The sequence below is a fragment of the Lissotriton helveticus genome, chromosome 4_1 (genome assembly GCF_964261635.1).
Source record: "Lissotriton helveticus chromosome 4_1, aLisHel1.1, whole genome shotgun sequence".
Classification (NCBI taxonomy): Eukaryota; Metazoa; Chordata; class Amphibia; order Caudata; family Salamandridae; genus Lissotriton; species Lissotriton helveticus.
The window spans coordinates 733,060,955-733,077,911 of record NC_136063.1 but is presented as its reverse complement, the minus strand read 5'-3'; positions in this window follow the sequence as shown (position 1 = coordinate 733,077,911).

Sequence of the window (16,957 nt, the reverse complement as noted above, 5' to 3'; positions counted from 1 at the left end):
TCAAATAACTACCATTTTCCAACAACTTGAACGTGGGGATGATAGCAGGAACTGGCGTGCCTTGCAACACGCAAGCCATATTTGGTCGGTGTTTGTTGCATGAACCGTGTAACTGTATGTGCCTACACATTAGTGAATGATCTGGCGTCTCAGTGCATTCCTCTCCATTCAGATAAACTTCTTGATCATCTTTGAAACATCTGTATGTGTATGGAAGCGACCAGACCTCATGAAGAAAAGCACTACCTAAAGGTTCATAACGACCTATTGGTATATATTTCATACAATTTGAAAACTTATATAAAGCAAAAGGCAGCGTTATTAAACCGTGGATAAGGCACGTTGCCAAAAAACCCGCAATCCTCTGCTGATGATGTCACTGAGCATGTCATGAATGATGTAATATGTGACATCATCAGCAGTGGATTACGGGTAATAGTATCTCTAGTTTACTCCCCTATAGCTGTCTTTCTTTTAACATAAGTGTCTGTTTCCTTCCCTTATACTTACTGTTTTTGGTTCGCTTCCGGTTCGCGTACCGGGGAGCGAACTGGGAAGCGAACTAAGAGAAATAGAGGTTGGCACAGTTCCAAATATTGTACCAATTTTTTAATAACGGGGAGGTAGTTCTGAAAAGAACTTTTTTTTTTATTTTTCAGAACATTTTTTTACTTTTTTTGAATTTTTCTGAACAGTTTTATATTTTTTGGGGTTTTTCTTGGAGGGGGCAATGAAAACGATTCATTGTAAAGGGCTCAACAGGAGCAACAAAACAAAAAAAAGAAGTATTTATTATTTTGGGCGTTTCGTACAAACTTGCATATGATAGTCAATAGCTCTGTTGATCAGAGTGATGCTTTTTTCTCCGTAGGAAATGAATCCATCGCAAAATACGCAGATGTGTTTTACATCACCAAATCTCATTTGTATATTTGGCACCATCTCCCTGCCCTCTGGTCCCGTTACTTCCGGTACAACAGATCTTCTGGCCATAATAGGGAGATTATCTAGGTCGTTCCGAAACTGTGCAGCACTGTAGTTGTTAGGATGCCACCTAGTCATATGGCGATGCATTGTGTAGTTTCCGAAACTGTATTTTTAGTCGGTCCCTCTGGACAGTCTATCTTGACATATAAGGCAAGTTACGTATCTTGCATTTACTTTTTTCTGACCTTTGGGAATTTTAAAAAATTGCCAAATGAAGTTTTCTTTCCGGTGAGACGTCCTGGGCTGCTCAGGCAAAAACTGCCTCTCTTCGTGCTCGTCCTCCTGTTCCTCTTCTTCCTCTTCTTGTTGAATTATAACTTGAGCAGGTGGTCCACTCTTCCTTGGATGTGGTGGAGGTGGTGGGGAAGCACCAGCTGAAGCTACTAAAGAAGCCATTGCTCAGTGATCACAAAGGGTCTTTCTCTCACAATGATGAAAGTCAGAGTGAGGAAAGAAGGAGGGATTTTCATCATTTGGGAAAAACAAGAGTTCTCAACCAATCAAAAGTGTTCATTTTAGATTATATGACCTAGTCTTACATCGTTAGGAAACCAAAAGTGAAATGAACCAATGAAAAGTGTTATTACCAAGTCACATGACTTGCTGTGTTTACGTTAAGCGCTTTGCAGGGCCTCCCGGTTTGCTTCCAGAAACCTGCGCTTTGCGACTCGCTTCGCGTACCAGTTCGCTAACGTTGTACGTCATATGACGTATCACGCGACAACGTGAAACGTCATGCGGACGGGAGGCATCACGATGTTGTTTTCTAACGCGGCACTTGCGGTAAAGAAACGTTTACCGGCTCGCGGTCTATTTCGCGGCATCAAGGTCAGCTAACGGGAAGCTTCCCGATTCGCGAAGCGGGAACGAAGAAAAAAAAATATTTAAAAAAAAAATTATTCATAAACATATAAAATATATTTTTGGATTTAAAGAAGAATACATTTTACAGCTACAGATATTAGCTGTTAAAAAACCAATGCAATTCACAGAAAAAACCATAGGTTATAGACCATATATAGTTAGGAATTAGCATTTACAAAACCTTGAAAATTCACTGAAAAAACCATAGGTTATAGACCATATATAGTTAGGAATTAGCATTTAGAAAACCTTATTTTACTCACACAAAACCATTGAAATTCCAAATATAGTTAGTTGCACTAACTATATATCGCGCACCCGCAATCCACTGCTGATGATGTCACATATTACATCATTCATGACATGGTCAGTGACATCACTGATGACATCACTGATGACATCTCAAATGACATCACTGATGACATCACTGATGACATCTCAAATGACATCACTGATGACATCATGACACACCAATACCAGTTACTACATAAGCACTCACTGATTCCTACGTCTACACACACATTCACTCATTCACCCATACAATCACTCATACATACAGTCACTTATTATTACAACACTATCATATGCACTCATACACCTATGCAGACAGTCACACACTGCCACTCATCCATGGAGTTACTCACACACCAAGCCAGTCCTGTAAAGAATCAATCACACTTCCATTTCTTTATCTATACAGTTAAACACAGAACACCATACTTCAGTGACATCACTGATGACATCACTAATGACATCTGAAATGACATCACTGATGACATCTCAAATGACATCACTGATGACATCATGACACACCAATACCAGTTACTACATACACACTCACTGATTCGTACGTCTACACACACATTCACTCATTCACCCATACAATTACTCATACATACAGTCACTTATTATTACAACACTATCATATGCACTCATACACCTAGTCAGTCCTGTGAAGAATCAATCACACTTTGATTTCCTCATCTATAGTTAAACACAGAACACCATACTTTTCACACATATACTAACACATACTTACTCTCTTATACAATCACTGATACAAGTACACATTGATATGCACAGAGTCACACACCTCCCAGCCAGCCACACACACACTCAGTCTTCCATACATCCAGTCATTCTTCAATATGTAAAACGTATTTAAACTTTACAAAAACACACAGACACTAGATGATGTCATCAGTGATGTCATTTGAGATGTCATCAGTGATGTCATCAGTGATGTCACTGACCATGTCATGAATGATGTAATATGTGACATCATCAGCAGTGGATTGCGGGTGCGCGATATATAGTTAGTGCAACTAACTATATATGGAATTTCAATGGTTTTGTGTGAGTAAAATAAGGTTTTCTAAATGCTAATTCCTAACTATATATGGTCTATAACCTATGTTTTTTTCAGTGAATATATATATATATATATATGTGTATATCTTGAATGATCTTAAGTGCGGGGAGTGTTTGACAAACTGCTGTGCCCATTTGCCCATGATTAAGTGCGAGGAAGCACGAAACGCGTCGGGCGCTTGGATTTGGGTGTTCAGTGACTCTGCCATTGCAAGCCTCAGCTTTCACCAATAAAAACGCTGATACCTATCTTCCTGTGTGTGGCTTTCCTGAATTTGGGACAACTTGTGTTGGATTTGTGCACGGCTCGTTCCGGCCGTGAGGAAAGCCCAGCTGCGTTTGCAGACCACTGCTGACGCCACTCGACGATCGGCAGATTTGGGCAGGAGGTGCGAGGTGAAAAGCCTTCATTTGCAGACTTTCAAGGTGCGGGACACTTTCACCAACCCACAAGGGTTTTTATTGGCAATTACTTGGCAGCGTGCAAACAACTCACTGGAGGAAGATTACCCGGCACTTCAGAGACCAGAATGCAGTTTTCTGTCGACGCCCACTGGGGCGGGGTCTTGAATGATCTTAAGTGCGGGGAGTGTTTGACAAACTGCTGTGCCCATTTGCCCATGATTAAGTGCGAGGAAGCACAAAACGCGTCGGGCGCTTGGATTTGGGTGTTCAGTGACTCTGCCATTGCAAGCCTCAGCTTTCACCAATAAAAACGCTGATACCTATCTTCCTGTGTGTGGCTTTCCTGAATTTGGGACAACTTGTGTTGGATTTGTGCACGGCTCGTTCCGGCCGTTAGGAAAGCCCAGCTGCGTTTGCAGACCACTGCTGACGCCACTCGACGATCGGCAGATTTGGGCAGGAGGTGCGAGGTGAAAAGCCTTCATTTGCAGACTTTCAATGTGCGGGACACTTTCACCAACCCTCAAGGGTTTTTATTGGCAATTACTTGGCAGCGTGCAAACAACTCACTGGAGGAAGATTACCCGGCACTTCAGAGACCAGAATGCAGTTTTCTGTCGACGCCCACTGGGGCGGGGTCTTGAATGATCTTAAGTGCGGGGAGTGTTTGACAAACTGCTGTGCCCATTTGCCCATGATTAAGTGCGAGGAAGCACGAAACGCGTCGGGCGCTTGGATTTGGGTGTTCAGTGACTCTGCCTTTGCAAGCCTCAGCTTTCACCAATAAAAACGCTGATACCTATCTTCCTGTGTGTGGCTTTCCTGAATTTGGGACAACTTGTATTGGATATATATATATATATATATATATATGTGTATATGTGTATATATATATATATATATATATATATATATATATATATATATATATATATATATATATACATTCAACAAACATGCCGTTAACACATCAACGATTACAGCAAGCCATGGACTCCCAATTTTGCAAAAACAGTATTTTGTTCTCTGGCAGGCAACTCAATGAGTTTCAGAGCTTGCTCTCCTTTCTCACAAGCAAGTTTGTTGCATTTGTCTGTAAAACTTAAATAAACATGTGACCTTGTAAATAGATGTTTCTTCAATACTCAGTTATATTTCACTGAGAAAGTATAAAACAATCGTAGAGCGATATGAGCTATCATGCTATCATGAGTTTGCCAAGATGGTGAACGGGTGAGGAGCTCTGGCCGGGAGCTCCCGGCCAGGGATCGCCTTTTTAGTGTAAATCCCCTGAAATCTTCCCACCATCGACCCTTTCTACATACCTGGGCTCTTGTTTTTTGTTCTGTGGTTCTCGCCTCTCTGGCCCCCCTCATTTGGACTGAGACCTCCCATAGATTTATGATTGATGTTACTGGCAGCGGATCCTGACCAACATGGCCAATGTCTGGTGGAGCTGCTCCGACAGCTATAGAGGAGATCGGCTCCAGTTCACTACCTCGGCCACCACATACCCAGCCAGACATCGGGCACAGTGCTTGTATTCTCTCCGCTGGTTCTCCTTTCTCTCTTTGCCTCCTGGCGAGCTCCTGTGGGTTTGCCGGTTGCTTATTTGCTGCATCGCTGCAGATGTGCGGCTTTGCTGCCTTGGTGCCCCTCTGTTTGATGCTTCCTTTGTGGACCTTTGCTGTGATTCACTGTCTGCCTGTGGCGTCTATCTGGGACTGCCGCGGGGACACGTGGTTGCCCGCCTTCCTTTCGTGACCCGAGATGCGGCTGCCTGCCATTCCGCAGCTCAGCAGCGAAGAATGGCGAGAATTTGATGAGGAGATCTTTGCTCTCTCCTGTGTGCCGGTCCGTTCTGTTGCTGCCTGGAATCCCATTGGCACCTTATCCGGGGCTTCGACAGAGATGCGTGGGTCGTTTCTTCCCCCATCAGAGCCGACTCGAGAGTGCTGTGACGCGGCTGTCCTGATCTCCAAGTTGGTTTCCCTCACCGGCATCGATGCACCCACCCCTTGACTGCCTCATGAGGCTGAAGCCTGAGCTCTCGTGTCTTTCCTGCTTTTCCTGGACTTCCAATGTGTTTGAGGGTGATCAAGGACCTCCTGACTTCCTTCATTATGGATCTGGTATCTGCCCCCATTCAACCCTGCTTGTGGGGTAGGTGTTTGCCTGCCTCATTCAACTGATCAGTGCCTTGTTCCACCTTACTGACTATTGACTGTGATCTGATCTGCATTTGTTACCCCTCTTTCTTCTCACCATCTACGCTCTCTTATTCTCGTTTTTTCTATTCTTTGAAACATCCTAGTAACTGATGTATTTTGTATCTGATGTAACTTTGTAACAGTATGTAACTCTCATGTAAAGAGCTCTTATACCTCTGGGTCTACCCAGCGCTATGTAAAACACATCAAATAAAAAATAAATGTAAAGTTAAATATGAGACATCTATCAAATACAATTGAGTGAATAGAGGGAAAAAGGCTTGATTGAGTGGGAGGAACATGATATTTTAGCATGCAAATTTCCTAAACTACTGGCGCTCAACCTCCTACCTAAGATTCCCAAAAACAGCACCCCCCCCTCACATGAAGACCGATTGTCTCCTCGCGGGGTAGCTGTCTGGAAAACACGTCCGGATATGTAGATTTTTTCCTTCAACCACTCGTACAATGCCTCCCATCTTTTGTTAAGGATACAGGAGACTTTCTCAGGTAGATTGAAGATATCGAGTGGAATGATGAGTACCCTCTTTTATATCTGGATGTCAACAGCCTTTATACCTGTATCCCGCCTGACCTAGGACTACAAGCATGTCGTCCCTTCTTAAAAAAAAGGTCATTGTCATACTTCTTCCACACTGAGATGCTCATCAACATGATGCACACTTGTCTTACACAAAACGTTTTCACTTTTAATGGTAAAGTCTATAGGCAGACCCTCGGTACCATAATGGGGACTTGCTTTGCCCCCAGTTTTGCACGTCTCTTCCTCGGCTGGTGGGAGGAGCATGTAGTCTATAATCTAGGGATTTGTTTCACAAAACTGATCATGTGGGCCAGATACATAGATGATCTTTTCTGTATTTGGCACGGCAATGAGAACGTGGCCAACAAGTTTGTCAACATACTCAATGATAACACACTGAACATTAATATTACTAGTCAGTTTGCGAAAGATAAAATTGAGTTACTGGATCTCCGACTAGTGGTAAGTGAAAAGAAAGTAGATAGCTATCTCTTCCGGAAATAAAAGAAAACAGCTGGCAATAGTCTTTTGCACACCAGTAGCTGTCATCCGGAAAGTCTAATCCGGAGTATCCCCTGAGGAGAACTCCTTCGGACCAAGCAAAATTGTGGTTCTAAAGGGGGATACCTGATGGAAGAAGTCCAAATGAAGAAAATATTCCAACAAAGAGGATGCACACACCCTATGATTAATAAAGCTAGTCAGGAAGTTCAGAAACACACAAGAACTGATTTGCTCATACCAAAGAATAAGAGCAGTGAAGAAACCAAACAAAAGATCAGGTTTATTACCACTTTTAGTTGTCAGGCTAAACAAGTAAGGAAGGGTTTGGAGAAATTTTGGCACGTATTTAGGACCAACAAGGATGTAGCCAACTGTGTAGAAGAATATCCACAGGTAACATTTAGAAAGGCCAAATCCTTGAAGGATACCTTATGTAGAGAAGTCATTGCTCCAGCGGCCAAGACGACTGGAATTCGAGGATCTTTTGTATGTGGTTGCTATAAAGCGTGCAAATTTAGTAAAAACTGAAAAGAAGTTAGATTATCGGCTGATTTCAAACCATACAGAATTAACAAACATGTGTCCTGCAATACCGATTATGCTGTATATGCTCTACGATGCCCATGTGGTAAATTTTACATCAACAGTACGATTCACAAAGCCAAGAAGCCTATTCTAGAACATCTCCACGCCATCAGGAATGGTGATAAACAGTACTCCATTGCGAGGCACTTTACAACACACCATAATCAGAATCACAGCTTCCTTTCATTTTGTGTTCTTCACATTATTTTGAACCAAGAACGAGGGGGAAACAGAGTTGAAAACTTGAGACGTTTAGAGTCCAAACTGATAATTCAGTATCACACATTGACCCCTAGCGGTCACAATGGAGATAAAGAACTAGCAGTACACCTTGAATAAGTTGGTTCCGGAAGAGAAAGTGTGGTGGTTTTCTAGTACAATTGTCTATGCCTTTTTACCATTGTATTTCCTTCCCTCCCCCCACTTCTTTTGTTCAGTTCAGTTCAAAAAGCAAGTTTATTTAGACCATTTGGTCTTTAAACCATAGCTCATACATTATCATTTAAAAGAGTCAACAAATTAAAAAGTAATATTCTTAAACAGTAAAAATCATATTATCCTTAAAACTTCATTGCTAGCAAATTTAAAACAGATAATTTCATTTTAGATTACAAAACACTTAGCTGCTCTTAAGCCTCTAATGAAGCAGGGGACTTATATACACCCTGCATATATTTCCCAATGGCTATCGCAATATTTAAAAATTTCCATATCAGCAAGAGGATCCCATGCTTGTGAACGCGCCCTTACATCATACTTTAAAAAAAATCGGACTAAGGAATAATTTACGTAAATGTAAAAATGTTCAGCAATCCAATAAAATGTGTAAAATATTACATTTCATCCCTATCTTACACATACATTTGCCATCTGGTTGCATTAAGACGGATTTTATTGCACTGTTTGTTACTACCGGGTTAATACCGTTTCTTATTCTAAGTACTTCCATTCTTAACCAAGGATTCAGTAGTATGGCTAAGTAATGATAGCTTATATCTTTCTCCCAGCTATTACTCATACATTTTACAGAGTCTTTCTTACTCAGATACTCTCGGTATATTGCTCTAGACAATTTTTTCCCCTGCATTTTAAGTACACTCTTTGTTACATTGATTTGCAATGTCTTCGGATCTATTTTCGCATTCGGATGGTCACAAATGGTCTGGAGTTTACTTCTTGTGGCTTTAGCCCACTTTAGCTCACTAGATTGAATTTCTTTCATGCACCATTGAGACACCTTTGTGACTTCCCCAAGACCCAAACGATTCCAGAATCTGAGAAGACTAAATTGCGCCTGAACATTTCACGCAGTCAGGCCTAATTCCAATCTAATTGCCTGGACCATTGCCTAGCTAGGGTGGGACAGTAAAGATTTTAAGCATTTCCCTTCATCTTTATGCCAGGATCTTTTACCATCAATATAAAAAACTTCTGAACCATATTGGAGTTGAGGGGAATCATTGCTGTATAGACCGTCAGTAGTGGTTTATGGGACATATCACCATAAGTATGATTAACTCTTTTCAGCCCACATACCGTTAGATGTGCTTTTATTTTCTGTGCCTCCAAGTGCATGCCCCACTTCAAAGAATGTGTAAACCATATTCCAAGGTATTTGTATTCATTTACAATATCTAATTTGGTTTAGACCAAACACCAATTGAACTTCATATTCCTCTTCCCAAAGAACAACATTTTTATTTTGTCAATGTTTACTGTAAGTCGCTTTGCCGTACAGTATTCGTTGAATATATTCAGCTTTCTTTGTAGACCCAACTCGGTTTGGTCCAATATTACTAAATCGTCGGCATACAGCAAACAGGGCAAATGCCTTCCATTTACTGATGGGCTTGTGCCTCTGGCGGACCCCAAGGTAAGGGGCAAATCGGCTAGGAATATGGCAAAAAGAAGTGGGGCCAAAACACAACCTTGCCTCAGTCCATTATTTATCGCTATTTCAGGTGTTATGCCGGCAGATGTATCTTTAATTACCTGCGCCCAGTTTTGGCTGTGCAGATCCTGAATTACCATCAAGAGATCAGCAGGAACCTCAGAGTTTCTCCTGGCCTCCCACAAACACTCCCTATCCACCAAGTCAAAAGCTGTGTGAAAGTCCACGAAGCAGCAATACAACTTGCCCTGCAGCTCCATGGACTTCTGCGCCACAGCCCATAGTGCAAAGCAATGATTGATAGTAGAATGTTCTTCCTTAAAGCCTCCCTGCTCTATTGGGAATATCGACCACCGCTCCACCCACTCCTTTAGTCTACCAAGGATTATTTTTGAGAATACCTTTTCTCGAATGGCCAATAAATTAATTAGTCTATAGTTCCTTAAATCCTTCCTATCACCCGTTTCATGTAAGGGTCTAATTATAGCCCCTCTCCAAGATTTGGGGATACAACCTGAGTCTAAAATGACAACGAACATATGAGATAACAAACCTGCCCACTAATCTGTTTGAGTTTTAATTATGATGGCGGGGAGATTACAGGGTCCTGCTGCACAAGATAAATTCAACTTCTTAATTGTTTCTTTAACTTTCTCTACATTAAAAGCTGATTTTAACGCTTCTACGGACACTGTCCAAATTGATTTTCCTCTATTTATTTCAGGATTCCTACTAGCTTTATATAAATTACCTAGGTAGTTTACCCATGCCGCCTCTTCCACAACACAGCTCATATTTGCCGGGGTCCTTCGTGCGGCATCCTGTATAATCCTCCAGAACCCTTTTATATTTTTTTTTTCTATTGTCTCCAGTAGATTCACCCAACGTTTTTCTTCAAAAATCCTTTTCTGATTCCTTACTAAGGATTTATATTCTTTCTTCAAATTGAGCAGGATATCTAAATTTCCATGGTCGTAACATATCCTCTGAGGTCGCTCTATTTTCCGAATGGCCCTTTTTTTATTCTGACAGGCAAGGTTAAACCACCTAGGATGTCTTCCTTGGCTATGTTATGTTTTTACCTTGACCTGTTTCTCATCTTTTAGATGCACTCTGAGGCATTGCATCACCTGTGCTATTTTATCCACGTACCATGCTACCTGCTGACCTTCAACTCTATCCTTCTTTAAAGGTTGTTGAAAGCTTACTAATTTATCAACATATTCTTCAGTCAATTTTGTAGTCAGGCTCTTGGGATATTCCACATTTTGGGGGATCACTCTTTTACATGGACTTGTTGACCCCCTTAAATATTCACAACACAATGCATTATGATCAGTATCCCTGCGCTTGATTACCCTAAACTTTTTTTACCATTGCATAGTTCCAGGACTGAATAAAGATATAATCTATAGCACACTGTTGATTGCCTACGCTAAAAGTCTGTGTAGCTGGTCGGTCTGGGTCTAACCTGCTATTTAAACATATTAATCCCTTAGAACCCAGAAACTTCCCTAATGTTTTATCCTGATTGGTTGGTGGATAAACACGTGGGGAATTTTGCTGACCCTATATTATAAGAGCTCAAATTTCCTCAAACCAGTGATTTATCTTTCCATAATTTAGTTTGTGATTACAGTCACCCATTATCACCATTGTATCTTTCCGGTACATTTCATTTAAATTAGTTATATCCTTTTTGAAAAGCCCCATTTCTGTATCATATTCTTTTTACAACCCCATTGAATATGTACATTTATGAGAATCAGGTAATCATCCTTCCCTTCAATGCCTAGATGGAATACCTTACAAACCAACAGCCATTTACATTATGTGCTAATTAACTTAACCTCTTTCACTAGCCTGGTTGAGGTGAGAGTCATTATCCCACCGAAGGGCATCCAAATTTGTTCATTTTGCTTGCCGGTTTATGGATTTGAACAAACCCTTCAACTACCGGGGTGTTGCCACATAGTCATGTTCCCTGAAAACAAATAATATCAACGTACTTTGCGACGTGATTTAAACTATCCACCTTTATTTGTCCTCCAAACCCATTTATATTCCATGAAATTAGTCACAGGCTATGCGGCATCTCGGTGTCCTAATCGATTTCACTAAGGCACCCTGACTCATTCAGACCCCATGAGGATGTACTTAGGATACTATTATCCGAGCCCCAATTGCCCCAGTTGTTATTAGGCTCCAGGTTCTCTACTGCTATGGTAATATTTGCCTTCTCCCCACGCCCCCCTGCTTCAACATCACATTCCTTTCCCCCAAACCTACAAGAAATCTCAAAAAGTCTCGCTCTCGCTTCAACTTCTACTTCAGAGATTATCCTTATACCCTCTTTTTGTATCTCCTTCTCAGCTTTCTGAATAGCTGCCTTAACAAGACCTGAGTAGACTTGGACCTTTGTGTATTCGGCACCTTTGTTGTTACTGCTAAGCCCTATCTATCTCAAATGCTTTGTACCAATTTCTTTTAGATTTGGACATTTTGCTAAAGAAAATAAGAGTTGGGAGCGATTTAGAGATGCGATCTTCCTTTGTTTTTTCCTCCCAGTCTCCTGTCAGTAGGTTTAAAGTATATCCACATTTTGTTCTTATTGCTCTTATCTGTAGTTGTTGTGTCCCACTCTCCTCTTCCCTGCCATTCCTTCTTTCTAGGTATTGTGTTCATTCTACTTCCTCCAACTGCTGAGCTTCTAGGAGATTCTTTCCCTCCTAACTTATTTCTAGTAATTTTTAATACTTAACCTCCCTACAGGATTTAGGAGTATTTTTTTGCGGTACCCTTTTCTCTTCTGCTTCTGCTTCTACTCCTACAGAACCAGGTTACCTCTCTATTTGCCTTCTTTCCCTTTTATTATTTTGCAGCGTTTCATTTTCATAGGTTTGTACTCTAATCTGCAATTCCTTGCCCTTCTCTTTATTTGGGGCCTTCTTTCTTCCATAGTTTTATGAGAGTACCTAAGGTTCTGATGTTTTGGCCAAGGTAAATCTCCCCGCCTCCTTACCAGCATCGGCCATCTGGAAATGTACACATTGTGCTGATCACTACCCTCCACAGTGGCCCCTGTGTGCCCTTCAATATGGCCATCTCATAAGGGGTCTTGTACTAGTCTAACCATTGTTAGCATCTGCCCCCTTATTCCCTGTAGTTCTTCTACCATTCTCACATCTTTGGACCTGTTCCCTGCCGATACCTCGTCCTCAACCCCTAACGAGAAAAAGATCCGAGGCGAAGATGAAAGTCTTGGTTCCAAGGGAGGGTTGATGTGGCTTAAGTCACTCTGAGTGAGGGAGGAATCGAAAATCTCTGCGACCGCCTCTACACTTGGTAGCTCCTTATTACTTTCTTGGGCTTGGCCTTTTCCCGGTGTAAGTGTCCTCTTAAAGTGCTTTCCCACAAAGTCCTTTATTGATCTGGACACTAGGCCACCTTCTTTCCCACAACCTTGTGATCTATTAACTGCAATGGGTTTCTTTGTAAATTTCTTCACCTCCCTTTTGTAATTTTTCACAGGCCCTTCTTCAACTGACGCCACCTCAAACTCATCATTTTGTTTCGATGAATCTTTACATATTTTTCTTGGCTTTACCTTTCTTGGCGCCATTCCAAGATCCTCCTTATATATTCTGTATCGTTTATATGTTACGTCTATTTCGTAGGTTTGTCAAACCGAAACAGGCTAAGCTCTCAAGCAGATGGCTCGAGCTCCTTACACCATACAATTCAAAGTACACAAACTCAATTTAAACCTTTAATCACGCGCTTCTTCTTGTTCTTCCTGTGCTATCTGTGCTCAAGCCCAGGTCTGGAATTTAATTAAAAATAATTTTAGTAATATTTATTAGTTTTAAATACACTTAAATTCCCTGTGTGCTGACTGGCTGAGCGTGGTTTCTTCTTAAGCTGGCTTTGCCACAGGCTAATGATTTCTATGTGCTAAAGAAAGTCTTGGCTCAAGCCTGACTCGACCTCACTTGTTCCCCGAAAGCGAGCATCTTCCCAGGGGTATGAGCTTTTCACTGCGGGTTTCACAATGCCGCCACAGCTGCTGCTCACCAGGGTCCCAAGCTCCCCTTCTGGATCCGCAAAACGGGTCCGCCAGAAGGCTCGGGCGGGGATTCCTAGCTGCGTACAAGCGCTAATGGTGGTTATCTTCCTCTGTTCCAGCTGCCGACAGCACCAGCCGATACTCACACAGCCCCAGGATGGTCCCCTCACACTTCACGCACTTATTTTTGGCGCTTTTCCCAGTACTTCCCAGCGATCATACACGGAGCACCCGTCATCCGTGCTTTCCGCTCGCGTCCCTCGTTGTGCATCGTACGTTGCCACGTCAGTCACAGCCACACAGGAGAAGGCTCCCACTTCTTTTGGTTGTTGTTACCAATTTGATTAGGAATGATTTTAACCTCACCAACTATATATATTTTACTGTATATTCCAGTTTTGATTTTGTTGCATGAAGTAATACCATATCTATATCTATATATATATATCTATATCGTGGAGATGTGTGGCTCACTGGTTAGAGGCGGCAGACCTGTAAGCAGAGAACGGCCCGGGACCAGGGTTCAATTCCCAACGCGGCAGGGTCTTGGACCAGGGTCAACGGACTCGATAATTCTCGCCTCAGTGCCTACTCTAACCAGGGAACGCACTCGGTAACTCTGGGCATTAAGCTTGCCTTATCTCTACAACGGCCCCCCACAGACGCCGGGGATGCCTGGTTTCACACTGGAGATACCTAGAAAGGGACCATCTCACAGGGAAAACCAGGACGGGTTCCCCAGCGGTCTACAGCGCCAGGACACTCGGGTAGAGTAACAGTGCGCTTTACAAGTATCCCACATTTATATTCTATAAATATATATATTACCTACTGGCGGTCGCCAGTAGGTATATATAGTTAGGATTTTTTCTTAATGGGATTTTTGAAAATTCTATGTCGAATAACTTTGGCGTTTGAGGATGGAAGTGGCTGAAATTTTCAGGAAAATGGCACATTTTGTTTCGGAGCAGCCCCTGAAAATTTGGGGGGGTTTCGTCAAGGGGGGGCTGAGAAAATAGGGGGTCCCAAAACGTGTTTTTCCCATGCAATTTTCCATAGGGCGGTTGGCCTCACTTTTAGCTCGAACGGCTGAATGGATTTTCACGAAACTTGGCAAAATTGTAGGGACTGGTAGCCCGATGTGCCTTTGCTAGGTCTCAATATATGTGTTCCATTGGATTTTGAGAAATTAACGTTAAAAAAAATATATATATCTGTAAGCGCGCTCCGGGCAGCGCCCCGGTTCGCGTACCTGACGCGTAACGGAACTTCGCGAAGCAAAGCTGATTGGCTCTTCGGTGTCTGTCAACATTCTAAACAGTCTGGAGCGGCCGCCATCTTGTCTCTCGGTAGGATCGAGAGACAAGAGGAGGCCAAAACAAAGGGGGAAATGACCATAAGGGGGCATAGTAGATCCTCCCTGACCCCCTAGGTTTGATGTGGAGGCTTTAAAAGGGCCCCGCGGGGTAAAATAAATAAAAAAAAAAAATGTTTTTTTTGCTTGGGGAGCGCCTGGTACGCGCACCGGGAAGCGGTCTGGGGAGCGTACTATAAGGAAAAAAGAATGATAGACTATGATATTTTGAAATATTGTATGTTTATTGATTGTTCTTTTTGTTGTTTTTTTGTTTTTTTTTTATTTAAGGAGCAGTATTTATGATTATTAAATATAAATTTATTTTTGTGATTGTGCACAGTATACTATAAGTCTGACTTTACATTATAATCAATTTGGTACTAGTTTATGAATTACATATAAAAATGATTAAAGACTCAAGCAATTTTTTATTATTAAATATAATTTTCTTTTTCTGATTCTTTTTCAAAATGTAATAGAACGTCTAACATTTGACTGTCCGATATGTCTTCTTTTTGACTGAACATAACTTCCCACATTTGACCGTCCTCATATTGAAGTAAGAAATCCACAGATTCTACACATTGTAGAAGTTCATGGTCTCGTGATTCATCCAAGAATTCCAAGTCAATGGGTTCAATGATTTCCTCATTGTTCATGTCTAGGACAATTTCAAAGGAAACGTTCTGTTCTCCTTCCATTTTTGTGCTGAAATTTGCATAAAAAATAAATATATCAGTAGAGATAGGGCACTGTTGGGTTTAAGTTCAGACAGGTACTTTTGAGGCGTGAAGTAGTACTATCAAAAAGTGCCTGTGAAAAAGCCTAAGTAAATTCATAATTATACCACAGAAACCTAAATCAATCCATAATTATAATAAACAAGCCTTTCTCAATGTCTAACTCTTACAGAGGGATAGTATATAACTATCTGAAAATGTTTTCAAATTTATAAAATAACATCTTACCTTTTAAAAACAAGTTTAAGTTGTGAGTGAAAATGATCTTGCAATGTAGTTCAGGAAGTAGTAGTCAAAATGGCTGTGTTTCTCTCTCTTTCTTTATATATATTCAGGTACATAACCAATCAAATGTCAGGTAAAAAAAGTAGAAAATGAAAGTAACATTTTAATTGGTTGTCAATTCCAACACTTCAGATGTGTTTTGTGAAGTAATTTACCTCAGGGTATTTAGAGAGGTCTACAGGCTAAATGGCTAAATGGAATTTCAATCAAATTTGTGAAAATGGTAGGGATTGGTATGTAGTAATCTATATTTGGTGAAAGTGTCTCCAGTGGTTTTTCTGTGAATTACTTTCCCACCTTTTTTGAGCGAGCGCTTCCCGGTGCGCGCCCCGGTACGCGAACCGGCAGCGTTACGGGAGTCCTCCATTTTGTGTTTCGGTAGAATTGAGATACAAGATGGAGGGCAAATAATGTTGAGAATGGGTAGAAGGGGGCACGGTAGACGTATCCTGACCCCCTAGGTTTTCTGAGGGTGGCTGAGGAGGCCCATATGTGCGGAAAAAAAAAATCAAATTTTCGCGCGGTTAGCGTCCGGTGCGCGTACCGGGTAGCGCTCCGGAAAGCGTAAATTGTGAAAATTAGTGAAAAAAGTTAGAGTAAAATAATAATTGTGAGTGATCAGATGTAGGGTAGCTCTGAAAAGAGCTTTTGGGTCCTGTGGCTGATGTAGGTACCTACAAGTAGGTACCAATGCACAGTCTTAAATTGAGGATGAAAATTCTGTTCCCCTCATCTGAGAAGTGAACTCCATCTGCTCTGTAGATATCTTGCATGTAGTAACGCAAGTTATTGTTGTAGATGGAGCCCATTCCATGGTCTCTCATGTAAGCTGAAACAGACTTATTTACATGCTTCCTCGATTTCTCAATTTGTGGACAAAATTCGTTTGACCACCTCCATTTCTGTCTTTGGCATATATTTGAATATACCAAGGCAGTGTGAGGAAATAGTGCCATCAATTGCTCATATGTGTCCTTTAAAAGCATTTCCAGACCTACCCCAATCAAAGTGCCCAAGTCATTTCCTCCACAGTGCACAATTAACAGGTCAGGTTTTGGCAAATGCAAAAAGGTTTTCACCAATGGTATCAATTGGTGACATCTTAATCCTCTGTGGCCAATCCAGTTGATTTCCACATTTTGTAAATT